General features: G+C 42.6%; 1 long non-coding RNA gene across 1 annotated transcript in view; it reads right to left on the bottom strand.

The window, feature by feature from the left end:
- Nucleotides 1-14,261, bottom strand: part of LOC135368119 (uncharacterized) — a 130,696-nt gene that overhangs the window by 58,298 nt on the left and 58,137 nt on the right. The window lies entirely within an intron of this gene.

Genomic DNA, 14,261 nt, shown 5'->3' with positions numbered 1-14,261 from the left:
TATTTTCTCTCGGATGAATAACTTGAGTCAGCAGAGGTGCCCTAATTTTTTGTAACCAGCATACGGTAATCTCAAAGTGTAAAGAAATAAGATTATAATTTCAGAAACATCCACATTGATTCGCGCACCTTCCTGGACAACGATTTGCCATGCAAAAGCTGCAAAATATTTATCTAGACATAAGAGTTCAAGCACTTTGTTTTCACTGGTCTTTGAATATTCTGAACCTAAGAATGCCATTTTCTTAAATACCATGAAATTTTCTCACAGAAATTTTTGCATCTTTTTTATTCACGTGAATATACAGTGCAAATTCTGGTTATCAAATGTCGGAACATGAAGACAACCAAACGCAATAAGTAACTGAAATCAGAAGTGCGAGAAATGAATGGCACCCTCGTTGTATTTGTTTGCCTTCCTTTCTCTGCTATGATCTTCACATTCAGAAATCCCGAAGTACGTTTATTAGCAGGTCACTCTTTAGCCAAGCACCTACGCCAAGAAGAAAGTTTAGGGTACCAGCTGCTTCATTGTATGGTACCCTTGCACCTATTTTTACAGCTTATAAATATTGTGCTGAAATATGAAATCACTGTAAAACTTGCATCCTGCACGACATTACATTAAATGTGCTGCTTGCAATTCTACAGCGTTGTTTCTTTCCTCACGTTCAAGTGAAAAGGCAAAAAGAACGCTCCGAGACTTACTCTCACACAACCATTATTTCGGGGCCATGTCCCCACGCTAAATGGTCACCAGCGTGCTTTTGAAAACTATAGCGGCACATAGGGAAACCGACGTTGCATTTGTACCGACATTATATTTCCAATAATTAAACGAGACCTAATTAGTACATCCACTTCGGATGTAGAACATGCCGTCATCCCTTATAACTGCAAAAATATGATTTCTCTAAGAATAAAAAAATCAGTCCATGGACACGCTATATGCACCGCACTACCAGAAATTAACCAGTGCTTGCTGAAAATATACTGGTATTTGTGTCTTATGTGATGTATGGCCCACATTTTCTTTTTGACCAGCTATGCCAGTGTGAGAGCTCCTATGCCAGACTAGCTAATTCCTCCTCTTTGTCCTCCATGCGGTCACATATATGTTACACTACAAGGAAGCTAGCTGGTACCACAGTACCAAACAGGTGAATTAACATGAACACAATCACATAGCAGAGTGAATAACAACCACCATTATTGACTTAGTTTGCTTGGTCGATGGCAACTGAAGGTGGCATATTTCTTTCCTCAGATTTTGTTTTATTGGTTTGTTCCAGCTAAAAACAGAAGCCATACACTGAGCAGCAGGGCATAATAAAAACCCTCCATAAGCGTCACTTTGCCTCTTTGGCTTTGGCAAGCATGACTTTGACATAATTGCTTTGTGCCGTGATAAAGGGTACTATGACTGTGTTTGCAGTACCATTTAAAACGTTGGCACCTATAGGGCTAGATTGCAGCCCCCTATTGTGTGCAGATATTCTGATGCTTGCAGAGCTGTAAGCTGTTCTTCCGGGTGAAAGAAAGCTTGAAGACTGCATACATTGTGGCTCACTGCCAAAGAGATACGGTTGGAGAAGAAATTACTGGACATAAAGCATAGTGAGGCATGCTCCACCCAGACCACAATGAGGTACAATTAATTTGAGCCACCTTCTGTTAATGCAGCAAAAACACCTAACTCTACTGAAAGAAAGGATGTGGGCTTTTTTTCTGTTGTGGTTGAAGGGCACACGAGATCATAATAAATTGTTTCCAAAAGCTGTTACGTCGCATTCTGACATGATCTGAGCCAATATGGTCAGCTGATGCTATAAGATCTACAGAAAACACATGCCAGCACATTCTGAACATGCTATAGGAGAGGGTATGCCCTTGTAATGATGAGATATTTCACTTTCCAGATGACTTCAGGTATGTGAAAACAACCATAAATGTTGACAAAGCTGTTATGAAGCAGCGACTGCAACTCATCTGTAGAACTGGGCAGAACAGTTGAGTGCAAAATTTGTTCAAAGTGTGCTATAGCGTCATACAGATGGGATATGAATGAGCTGACGAAACATTTTTCTTGCGTACGAACATAGGTTCTCAAAATGGAAAAGCAGAGTCGATTTTCGCAGGAGAAAGCCACAAAGGCATCTTTTATTTTTTTGTTTCCTAGATGGCCTCAACTGACGAACAAGCTGCAGCACATTATGGTGACAATTTTTTTAATTTTTTTAAAGAAAAATAAACCTGTAGATTTTCAATATGTTGCAGGAGAGGACTAGTCATACAAATAAGGGAAGATTTCTTTTAGACGACCTATATGTGAATATACAATGTGAAAAAAAGTAATTTTTTGCAAGTGCTTGATATTCTCAAACACTTGGTTAAACGATGAATATAGATCAGCTTGATATTTTTATGTGAAGCTAATCACAAGCAATCAGTTACAAGCATAAATAATCTGGGGCTCCTCCAAGAATGTCAATTTGTCAGAAATTTATTGTAAACTTGACCCCAAATGTGCTCCGTTCTTGAGTTCTCACCACGTCACCAGATCTATTCTCGTTTTACATACCCTTTGGGATGGCAGACCCGTGCTTCCCCTCTAACACCAGGCAAGGAAAGCGCACAAATGATGTATATGTAGATGTCAGAAGGAAGCTCGTAAGGGACCACTTCATATTTCGGCACAGTTTAATGTGCCCCCATTGTTCAAGAAAACAAAATGATGATTTACATTCGATATACGCATCGTCTAAAAACTGCGCAAAATTTTTTTCAGTGATATTTAAGAGAGTCAAGCTACATCTCTGGCTGGTTTTGGCTGGAATAGCCCAGGTTGACAGTTACACAGGCTGATGTATGTCAGCATTGAAAGCAAGGAAAAAGGGCAATTCAAAATGCCTGACTCAATTTACTACTTTTCATAGCTACTCCTTGACAGGTGCTTTTTTATCCTAAAATGGTTTTATTGCCAAAATCCACGAGAATGACCGTCATCACGTTAACAAGTTTCAACTGTATACCAAGTAATAACAAACATGTGCTTACTTTTTCTGCAATGAAGATATGAATTACATCGTTGAGTTGCAGGCTTCAGTGAAAAATCACTGCTTGTGATGTCACTGCTGAGTGAGTAGTGGCACTGCTAGTGACGCAACATGTGATTCCAGTGTCTTTCACCCCACCCCATGTGATTTCATGAGCAATTAGCATCAGAATCAATGAGCTTGCATGATGCACTTATAAAGGGTAATTTCATGTGTGCCGATAAACATACTGCAGTGCTAATTTACAATGTAGTTTGTGGCTGTGGAGCACCCTCATATTCAGTATGCATTGTGAACTAGAGGAGCATTTTCTGCCATAAACATTTGATGAGCGAAGACCCAAAAAATGTAAGCACTGTTTACGTGCATTTGACAACCTGCGTTTTTATTACTGAGAGGCTCTCTTCGTAGCTAGAGGGAAAGGGTGCTGACAATGTGGCACATGTTCATAAGATGTAGAACCAGAGACACAGAAAAAAATTGACAGTATATCTAATATAATATATTATAATATATAATGTATATGTAATAAATATATATATATAATATATTGTGTCCGTGTTTCTGTCTCCTGTTCTGCATTTGTTAATCTTTTTGTGTAGTTGCTGGATTTTAGCCCAACAGCAGGGGTGAGCAATTAGAGAACATCCAGAACATGCAAGGCGTACATTTCCTCATTCTCCGCATTCCTCATTCAAGTAACGTTGAAGAAGTAACCATGCGAAGAAACAATACAACAGTGAAGCTGGCTTCAGTACACTACAACATGTAACAATATACAGTATGCCTCAGTGTTTCCCAAACCATGTGTCAGGACCCCCATTGAGGCCACGATAGCCCAAATGGGGCCCAAGAGAAAGCACATGAAGTGACCGCAATATGCCACAAAACCAAGGAAACTATCTCTCTACGACTGCATTATATTGAAGTTGTTTTACAAAAATGCAACTTCAATTCAACGCACAATCAGTCGGGAAACAAGCTAACTCGCAGCAATGCTTTCAATAAAGTGTGTCGCAGTATTCCTCATTGTATCATGATGAGACCCTGGACCTACATGAGACGCTACTTGCACGCACTAGTATAACATTCATATTTATTTATTTATTTCGAGAACCCCAAGGGTCCGGAGGACATTACATGGGGGGTGGGAACTGGAGCGTAAGATACATTTACAGCAACTTGATAGAAACAAAGAAGCAAGCAAAAAAGAACAACACAATTAGCAGTAAGTAAACAGGAAAATAAAGAAACGACGGCAGTACAAACTTATATGAAAACAAGTATTAAATCATGAAACAGGGAGTTCGTTCACATAAGTACGGGTAATTAACAAATATGATAAGGGGGAGGAGAAAAATTTCATAGCAACTGACATACAAACGTGGTGGTCTTGTGGGTGGAGTGAACGGGAGAGGGTGTTACAACATACTGTATGGTCGATAATAGTTGTGAGAGGTGATGGGAGATTGTTCCATTCGAAGGCAGTTGAACGAAAGAATGATCTGGATAATGCATTGGTATTACAATGAAAGCGTGTGACCTTATTAGTGTGGTCGATGCGAGGAAAAATGACACTCGGGCGGGTGATGGGCGATTGGTGCGGTAGCAAGATGAAAAAGAACCTATGGGAAAGGGCTAACTTGGCAAGACGGCGACGATGTTCGAGTGAGTCGAGATTAAGATTTGATTTTAATGCGGTTACAGAGGTATCGAATTAGTAGTCGTTGGAAATGAAACAGGCAGCCCAATTCTGGATGGCTTCTATGGCGTCGCAGAGATACTTTTGGGGAGTGTCCCAAAGAGGTGATGCATATTCCAGCTTGCTTCGTACAAGAGCCGTGAAGGCTAGGAGGGCCGCCAACCTGAGGGTGCGTCTAACAAAGCCTAGGGAGCGAGAAGCGTTAGTTATTATGTGGTTGATGTGCTCATTCCAAGTTAGGTTGGAGGAAAAGTGGATTCCAAGATATTTGTAAGAATCTGCTCGGGTTAATGTGATATTACTTAGAGTGTAGGGGAAGGGAGGAATACAGAAGACCCGTCTTCGAGAAAACGACAAAATGCGACACTTTGCAATGTTCAGAGGCATTTGCCACTCATTGCACCAACGCCGGATTAGTGAAAGGTTGCTTTGTAAGGTTAGTTGGTCAGAAGGAGAGAGGATTTGCCTGTACACTACACAGTCGTCAGCAAAGAGACGAATCGTGGAAGATATGCTTGAAGGAAGGTCATTTATGTAGATAAGGAAAAGGAGAGGGCCGAGGACTGAACCCTGAGGGACACCAGAAAGCACAGGTACATTTGGGGATAGGTGGTTGTTGCAAGTAACAAATAGCGTACGATTAGTCAGAAATTGAGCCATCCAACGGACGACATGCGGGTCGAGGTTAAGCAGATAGAGTTTGTATAGAAGCTTAGAGTGCGGCACCATATCGAAGGCCTTGCGAAAGTCTAAGAAAGCGGCGTCAGTCTGATGATTATTGTCCGCGTGGAGAAAGATGTGGTGACCAAAACTGGCTACTTGAGTTTCACACGAAAAGAGCTTTCGAAACCCGTGCTGCAAGGGATAGAAGAAGCATTTTTCTTCAAGGTACTTAACTACGTTGGAGTATGTGTTCGAGAATTTTACATACTATAGAAGTGAGTGAAATGGGGCGGTAGTTATTAACGAAATTGTAGCAGCTGCCTGATTTGTGAATAGGGACAATCTTCGCAGTCTTCCAGTCCTGCGGTAAAGCAGAATCTTGGAGTGACTGAGTAAATACGCAACATAGAATCTTGCTGGAAATAGACCTCGTGTTGTATAGAACCTTCGGGTTAATAGAGTCCGGACCAGCACTTGACGACAGCTTAAGTGACTCAATGATTTTACAAATGCCATGAGTGCTGATATGAATGGGGACCACAGGTGAGGAGGCGATTACTAATAATGGAGTTTGGGTGTACCCGTTATCGGTGTTGAAAACGGATGAAAACAAGGAAGCGAAAGCGTTGGCGCAGTCGTTGTCAGCGGGTGTCAGTTAGACTGATAAGGTGGGATTTTGGCGGAGATAAAATTTTCCAAAATTGTTTTGGTTTATTCGTCAAGAGAGACGGGAGGTCGATGGTAAAGAACTTATGTTTCACTTCCTTGATCGAGCACCTGTATTCCCATTCACAGTAGTGAAATTCAGCCCATGATACGTCGTCGCCAAGACGGTTTGCCTTCCTGAATAAACGCTTTTTCTTGGTTAGCAAGATTTTAAGACTTTTCGTGAACCAAGGATTGTGATCATAAGATTTCACTCTTATCTTTGGAACGTGGTAATCGGTAGTTTAAGGTAGTTTATGTTGTCACGAAAGAGGGACCAGTTATCCTCAATGGAGTGAGGCGGGGTGCCATGAAAGGAATTTTCATACAGAGCCAAGACCCTCGTTGATGGCTTGGAAGTTAGCTCGAGCGTAGTCGTATATGGTTTTATCGTTGAATTTACGAACATTTGGACGACTTGAAGAGATATCGAAGAAAATGGCCTTGTGGTCGCTGAGACCATCAGTGACATGCAAAGAAGTGATGTGCTCAGGATGGGAGGTTAAAACCAAGTCAAGGGTTGACTGTGTGGCATATTTATTCGGGTAGGATGTGGAACGACCTGCGACAGATTAAATGTAAGGCATAAATCCACAAACACTGTCTCTTGTGAACTCCGGGAAAGATTGCGGTGGAGCAAGTACCAATTTATTGACCATATATGTATCAGCGTGTATTGAAGGTATATATTACTGTATATGTATCAGGGCAGATTTCAAGCTTCCTGAGCGCGCACAGGCGGTGATCTCAGTTGTCTCGCGACGTAACAGACGGAGAAAGACACCGGCTGTCACACACACAGCCATCACGAAGGCTATGCCCATCTTTGTTGATGCATCCACGAATCCACAGGAAGACTGCCGAAGCTCTCCCACTCGTATTAAGTACTTGTAGCTTGAACTACAAACAGTTTGGTGCACACTCCACAAAACGAGAACAGCCGATTGCTGATTTCATGGGCGCGGCCATGCGAGCCGAGAAGGACAGTTCAACAGAGGAGGCAAGTTCGAACGTGGCGCTAGTCGTCGGTGCAACAATTTCCAGAGTGAACCGACCTCGATCAGCTCAGATAACGCTTCTTCATTCTTTTTCTTTTTAGTAGTATTGATTATTATTTTTGATTCATTTCCAATTCTGATACTGCTGATTCCGCTGATACTATAGTGCAACGTAGAGTCAATAAATCTCTCGCTTCCCTAAGGAGAAGAGTACTTGAAGTATATTCCTGTTTTGTGATTCCTTTTTCCCTGTCTACGTTCCAGAAACATACGATTTCCGAGCCAAGACAATATAGTTGCGAGCGCAGTTGACATACAGAAGTATCCCGTACCGTGAAGACCACCACCCCAAACGTGGTTGCCACGGTTTCGGTTTTGGTCCATTTGCATGTCAAAATTCAGGGATGGATATTTTAATACATGTACGTGTTTCAAAATTTTTAAACCTGATGTGGATCTTAACTAGGACAGTCTCTCATATCGATATATGGCTTTTGTTCAAGACGTCCTTATGAGAGCTAATTAATGAATTTAATTGATTAGTCATCCTTATATTAGTCACTATAGTCTTTCTTGGAAAAGATATGCGCCGGTAGAGCTCAACTGTGAAAATGACGTGCTCTCGTGACTTTTTGAAAAAAAATTGTCCAAGCTGAAACACACACACACACACAAAATAAACGGGGTGCCACAAAGGCATACTTCATGGTCGTAGCCATTTTTCATAGAGATTTTTTAAATAAAACAACTAGGACTACGTGTACATTAGTTTCGCACTTACGCGTATGCGAGTGGAGGAAAACCTTATCTGCAATGGCATTCTAATTTCCATAATTCATAGAACGTGAAGAAAAAACAATGTACAAGTTTCCGGCGATGCAGAATCAAAAATCAAAATCAAATCAAATCAAAATCAAAACCAAATGGAAAACCGTCTTTGTTATTTGTGATTCCATAATTCACTAAGATGTATATTTTTTTTTATGAAGCTGTTTTTCTTTCTTTCGAGAAACAGAAAGAGCAGAATTGCTGGCAATCGGTTTAGATATGAGATGAATCCTTCATATGTATGCTTCAAATTACTATCCACAGAGGTGACATTTGTTTTTAGTGCACCGTTTCAGGTTTTCCATTATGGAGATACCTTGCTTGCACTAACTCGGAAGTCGGCAAGGGGGAGCGAGCCCTAACCTAACCCAACCTAACCTAACCTAACCTGAAGGAGAGCACTGCGAGATATGGAGTTAGAGATTGAGAAGTAGGCATATACAAAGAGGTCCTCGGAGGGAAAATTCGGGGGGGGGGGGGGGGGGGGCAGAGCCAGCACCGTGAAAACTCGAGGAGCGGTGGACTGTTCCCCCTGCCCCCACATTCCGATTTATACCGAAACTAAACAGGAGCAGCTTTTAAAGCTAGGGCTCCGGAACTAACCGGCAACAGTAAAAAACGATAAAGAAAAAAAAACAAGAAAGAAAAGAGAAGAAGGAAGCACAAAAACGTATATTCTTTTGAACCGCAACGGGACAAAAAACATTGCAAACACGTTTTTCTTGCGCCGGCCATCGAAATTTAGCAGCCTTTCTGAACCCTGATGTGGATTACAGGCCCAAATAATGACAAATGAGCAAGCAAGCATCCTCGCTGCTCACTTTATGGGTTTTACATCGTTTGAAGTTTTGAAGTGCAAATTGGTGCGCCTACCACTAGCGCCACATTCGCGTTCAAATTGCTCCTCTGTTGAACTGTCCTTGTCGGCGCGCATGGCCACACCCATGAAATCGGCAATCAGCTGTTCTCGCTTTCTGGAGTGTACACCAAACTGTTCACAGTTCAAGGTACAGATACTTAATCCGAGTGGGAAAGCCTCGGCGGTCTTCCTGTGGATTCGTGGGTGCATCAACGAAGATGGGCATAGTTTTCGGGATGGCTCTGTGTGCGACAGCTGATATCTGTGCGCTGAACTGAACTTCTATTTTTTAAACACAACTTCAATATATTGCAGTTGTAGCGAGATAGTTTCCTTGGTTTTGTCGCATATTGCGTTCACTTCATCTGCTTTTTCTTTTCGCCAAGTGGTATAACCCCCGCTTTGACTATTGCGGCCTCCCTAAGGTTTATGTGTCAGTTTTGGAAACACTGATATTGTTACATGTGACACATTGTAGTGTACTGCAGCCAGCTTCACTGTTTGACTGATAATTTGCACGGTTACTTCTTTAATATTATTTGAATTACTTTCATCTGATACTGTACCATTAAATAGGATAGGAATCCATTATGATTTAGAATTATTTTTCCTTTGCAATGTTCCCACACTGATCTTGGTGACAAGTTGTCTCTCATTAAATTCCTTTTGAGTTGTATTTTACACTGCTTACAGCATGATGTGAGAATGAGAAAATTATGCTTCACATGTTCTCAGCATCCTCTACAGCAACTGCTCTTGGGCTTAAAATCCAGAAACTACACACGAAAAAAAAACAAAAACAAATGTAGAACAGACGACACAGCAAAAAGGACACGACAAAATGATTGGGACTGTGTTATGCTATACAGTGAAACCTTCCTATGTTGGACACCCGCGGTGCAGCCGAAACGTGTCCCACTTACCGTCTATTCACACGAGCGCGTTTTCTGACTGCGCAGCGACTGAAGGAGGAGAAGGAGGTATCAGCATAATCACGCAATCATCCAACCGTTCGGTCGCGGGCGGAGCTTATCGCACAGCGGAATCTATGAAGCGCGCACGTTTTTATTGTATTTGTGGCAAGATATCAAAGTGCCTTGTGCAACATCACTGCGCTCAGCAGCTCCGTCCGTCAGAAAGAACCACACGGATAGTTTGTTCGCGGGGAACAGAATCTGACGACTGACGCGCAGAAGGAGGACGGAGCGAAAAAGAAAGCCACCCTCTGTTGCCAATGTTACAAGCTCTATTATTTTTGATCTAATACACCAGGTAGAGCAACACCTGATTTTGTGGAAGCTTGCCGATGAGTAAAACCGAAATGTACCAAGGAAACATGCCATGTGGGGAAAGATCGCTCTTGAAATGGAAAAGAGACACCCGGATGTCGAAGCAACGGTAGATGTGTACATCAAAACACTTTTTGGGTCCCCATATTCACGGCGCAGTCGTTGTATCAGTTGCTGTTAATTAATAATAACGAGTTGGCAGCATTCGCGTTCCAAACCAAAAGGTATCGGCTCAGGACGCTAGCAGTTTGGTTTAAAAACGAGAAATTTGTGAGCAGTATCGCACGCCGGGTAAGACAAAGGGGGGCCAAATTTTATCCCCATGCCGGCCACTGTGGGGCCACGCATATTCATAGTTGTCTGGCATCATAAATTAACCATGCAATGGTATAATATTTTAGGGCTGTCATTACACAAGCCTACATGGTAGCACCCCAGGGTCATCATCACGTCATGCAGTGCATTCGCGGGAGGCCACTATGTGCATACATCGTGTTCTGACAAGCACCAACGAGAACGATCAGTTGTAATAAAGGGAGTCACTTTTCCGCGGTTTCACTATTCTTACGTGTCTCCGATTCATCGCGGCCACACAGTTTGGGAACTGGCGCAGCGCTTTAGAGTAATGTGCTTTACCCCTGGATAAAGCTATAGTGCTGAAGATGCAACACTTACGGTGATGGCGTCTCGCTTTGTCATGACATTATTTGATAATTGGTCACTAGGGGAGCTTCCTATATAACGCGTTATGAAAAAGTGCCAATTCGTGAATTTCGTTTTGTTCCATAATTTTATATGTATGTATGGGACGGTAACGTACCCCCACCAAAAAAAGAGAAAAAGAAAAGAAACAGGAAAGATCATAAGGGTTGTTTGAGTGGGTGTGAACTCTGCCTCGCTATGCCACTGGTATACGCGATGAACGTTTTACTGGGAATGAGTAGCAGACACAAAAACATGGCCTGTCCAACGCCTAAAGCAATAGGGCCAATGAAACGCAGGAATTGGAAGCTACCAAAGCTAGCCAAGCTCGCCCAAAAAAAAAAGCAAGACGGATGGAGGATAGAGGATGGAGGGTGGAGATGCGTTGAGGGTGCATGAGTTCGTCGGGGAGAGCAAAGTATTAGATGGGCCGTTGAGCAAGACCTCCCTTCTGCAAAAAGAGGACAAGGATTCTTGCTTTAGCGGAACGTGCCGCAGAGGGACCACCACAGACACACACACAATTGAAACTAAAAAGTATACGCTGCACTCTGTCCTCCAACCAGAAGTGAGAGCCCTATCATTCACGGCAATGATTGCCGCAGAACCTGCTATGCGGTGAAGCTGTTTTTACTGTGTTCGAAAGGTGCGACCTTTACGCCACAGCCGTCTCTGCTTTACACCACACTCAACACTGTCAGACTGCTGCTGAGTCACGGTAAAAAACGACGACGCACAGCTTTCACAATATCTCTCCTACGCTCTTTCCCGCTCACTCTTATTTACGAACGTTTTATGCATTTAGAGGCATGTTTAAGCGCACATAATTCGAACGAACCTGTTGCAGACGGGTTACGGAAAGACGATCACTGGCTAGTACGCTGTCCCGCATATTGGCCTCTATACTCTCCTCTACTTTGCTATGCGGAGCAGAATGTATTTAAAATTGGCCGCATGGATTCTCAAAACCTTGCGGTAGACAAATGGGTCCTCGTGTCGTAGCTCCCGTAGAAGGCTATTTTGCAGACCATAGCTTCTTTAACCGCTTCTTTTCGTGGCAGCATTCACTATCGTCAATGGGAAAAGCGAGAGCCACAATTTTTCGCTTTCTTTCGTACATTGTGTACCAAGCGCCGTGCACATAAAATAAATGCTGCGACGTTCCAACGCAGCGCGAACGTTATCCCCGGCTTCCCCAGCATCTGAGCCGACAGCACATTGGAACACTATCTGTGTAGGCATTCCAAAAAGGGCGTAGCCTCAGCGCCTTATCATTTACCCCTCTCGCTCCTTCAGTCGCTGCGCCGTCAGAAAACACGCTCGTGTGAATACACGGTTATAGAGGTGTCCGAGTTACAGAATATGAGGGAAACAAAAAATGAAAAAGATCACAGCTGTGTTGCCAGAAATGTCCCCCTTCTTCAATTTATGGTCCTTCGTGGTACCTGGTGGTAGTGGTACCTCTGCCAATTCTTCACTGATAATTATTACTGATTTTGGTAGATTCAATTCCGTTCAGATTCCACTCAATGGCATTACCTCTGGAGCTTTTCGAGCAGCGAGGACATGTCTCTGAAGCGTCAGCCCGCTTTTCACTGCTTTGGTGCAGTGCGCGTTCAAAGGCTCTAGACAAACTGAAGACAAGTGATAAACTGATGTTCTGAGGCTGGAACGACATAGAAGGGACAGATACAAACAAAGCCTCAAATTGCCTAAGAAATCAACGATGAAAGATGAAAGTCACTGAAAAGGTTAGCCAGCTGTAGGGATCGAACCCACATCTTCTGGAGTGCTCACACCAAGAATTACAATGTGGACTGACAGCACTTGTTTTTGGACTCGAAAAACTAAAGCAACAATATGCTGAGACCAGTATAGGGGAAAAAAGAGGCGAAAGTCAAGGCCACTGGCTCATTTTGAGTCTTTGGTGCAAAGATGGGCCGAGATTGAGGTAATTTGGCCAGGGTTTTGTCCGACTTAGCAGGGAAAACCCTGTCCTACTTCCGGGATAGGGAGGTGTCCGACATAGAGAATTTCGTCCCCATGTAGTTTCAATGGGAGCCTGCCTGTGCAATGAAATATTGTCAGACATGGGGAGTTCTCCGACGTAGGGAGGTGTCCGACTTCGGAGGTTTTACTGTACGTTTTGTGTGTGTGTGTGTCTCTCTGGTTTTGCATTTTTGTGAACATGTGCCATGTTGCCGGCACCCTTGCCCTCTTGTCACAAAAACAGCCTCAGACATAAAAATGCAGACAAAAAAGTAGACAACTCCAACTTAACATAACAAGAGAGAACAAAGATGGGGACACAGGAAGCTTCTAGAGTCTTGGCACATACGCGGTGACCCCTCGGTTTGTAACAAAAACTGTGGCCCCTCCCCGAACAATACTCCCATCTCCTTAAATAGCGACCGGTTGTGCAATCTCTCATTCAGTTTGGCACTGATGATGTCCGTCGCATGACGGATGAAACGTCTGAGTAAACCTTGTTATTTTGTTATGTTAAGTCGGAGTTCTCTACTTTTTTCTCTAGTTATGTCGTCTCCCAGCTTTTGGAGTATTTTTGCATAAAGATGCAGGTTGTGAGAGGCACGTAAACACTGCTTACATTGCTAACCTGTCTATCACAAGACATGTGAAAGGATTGCCAGATTAAAATTCAATAATACAAAAATGATTCTGAAATACATAAAGAAGGGAGAGTAAACATTGGAATAACAGGTAAAGGTAAAGCACTGAAGTGTTGGCATTCTTCTGATGTGTATGATACACTGCTCTATTTAACCCATGACATATATGTTGTCAGACATTAACTTCTTGTATTCAACATCAAGATGCTATGCCTATTCCATCTAACCGACTCGTCTTTACACGGACACATGGCACACCATTTTGGCACAAAGATTTGATATCTCTGCTTGTTGGACATATCAAGCAAATACTGTGCCAAAATTGTGTTACCTACATGACATGCTGCATCTGCTGATATATGTTACGGGAGAAATACTCCTGAAGCGATTAAAGGAAGTGCATACGAGTACATATGGTTTGCAAAGTTGTTACAAAGTATGTTCGTGTTGAATTGGCAAAGCATTAGTCATGTCATATAACAAAGTGATAAAAGAAACTAGTGAGAAATGCGAAGCCACAAGCACTGTTGCATGGCCATGTTCACAATGGGCAATGACGCTTTTCATTTTACGTACCGTGGACTGACTATGCTCAATGAGTGGTTTGCAGTGTTTATGATTGATGTAGGCCATGGCAACTACCGATGAACTTTGCAGAGTGTGCAATGATATCTTTTGTGAACAAGACAAACCTCAATATATTCCCATGTAATTTTGATCCTACAATTAATTGAGTTGAGGGTTTCAGGTATTTAGGTGTGCACCTCTCTTCTGATATTTAGTGGAAATCACACAGTAGTTACGCATCCTCTAAGCCTCTTAAAAAAATT

This window comes from Ornithodoros turicata, chromosome 1 (assembly GCF_037126465.1).
Source record: "Ornithodoros turicata isolate Travis chromosome 1, ASM3712646v1, whole genome shotgun sequence".
Taxonomy (NCBI): domain Eukaryota; kingdom Metazoa; phylum Arthropoda; class Arachnida; order Ixodida; family Argasidae; genus Ornithodoros; species Ornithodoros turicata.
The sequence above is the reverse complement of the archived record's forward strand: the minus strand, read 5'-3'. Positions and strand labels throughout refer to the sequence as shown.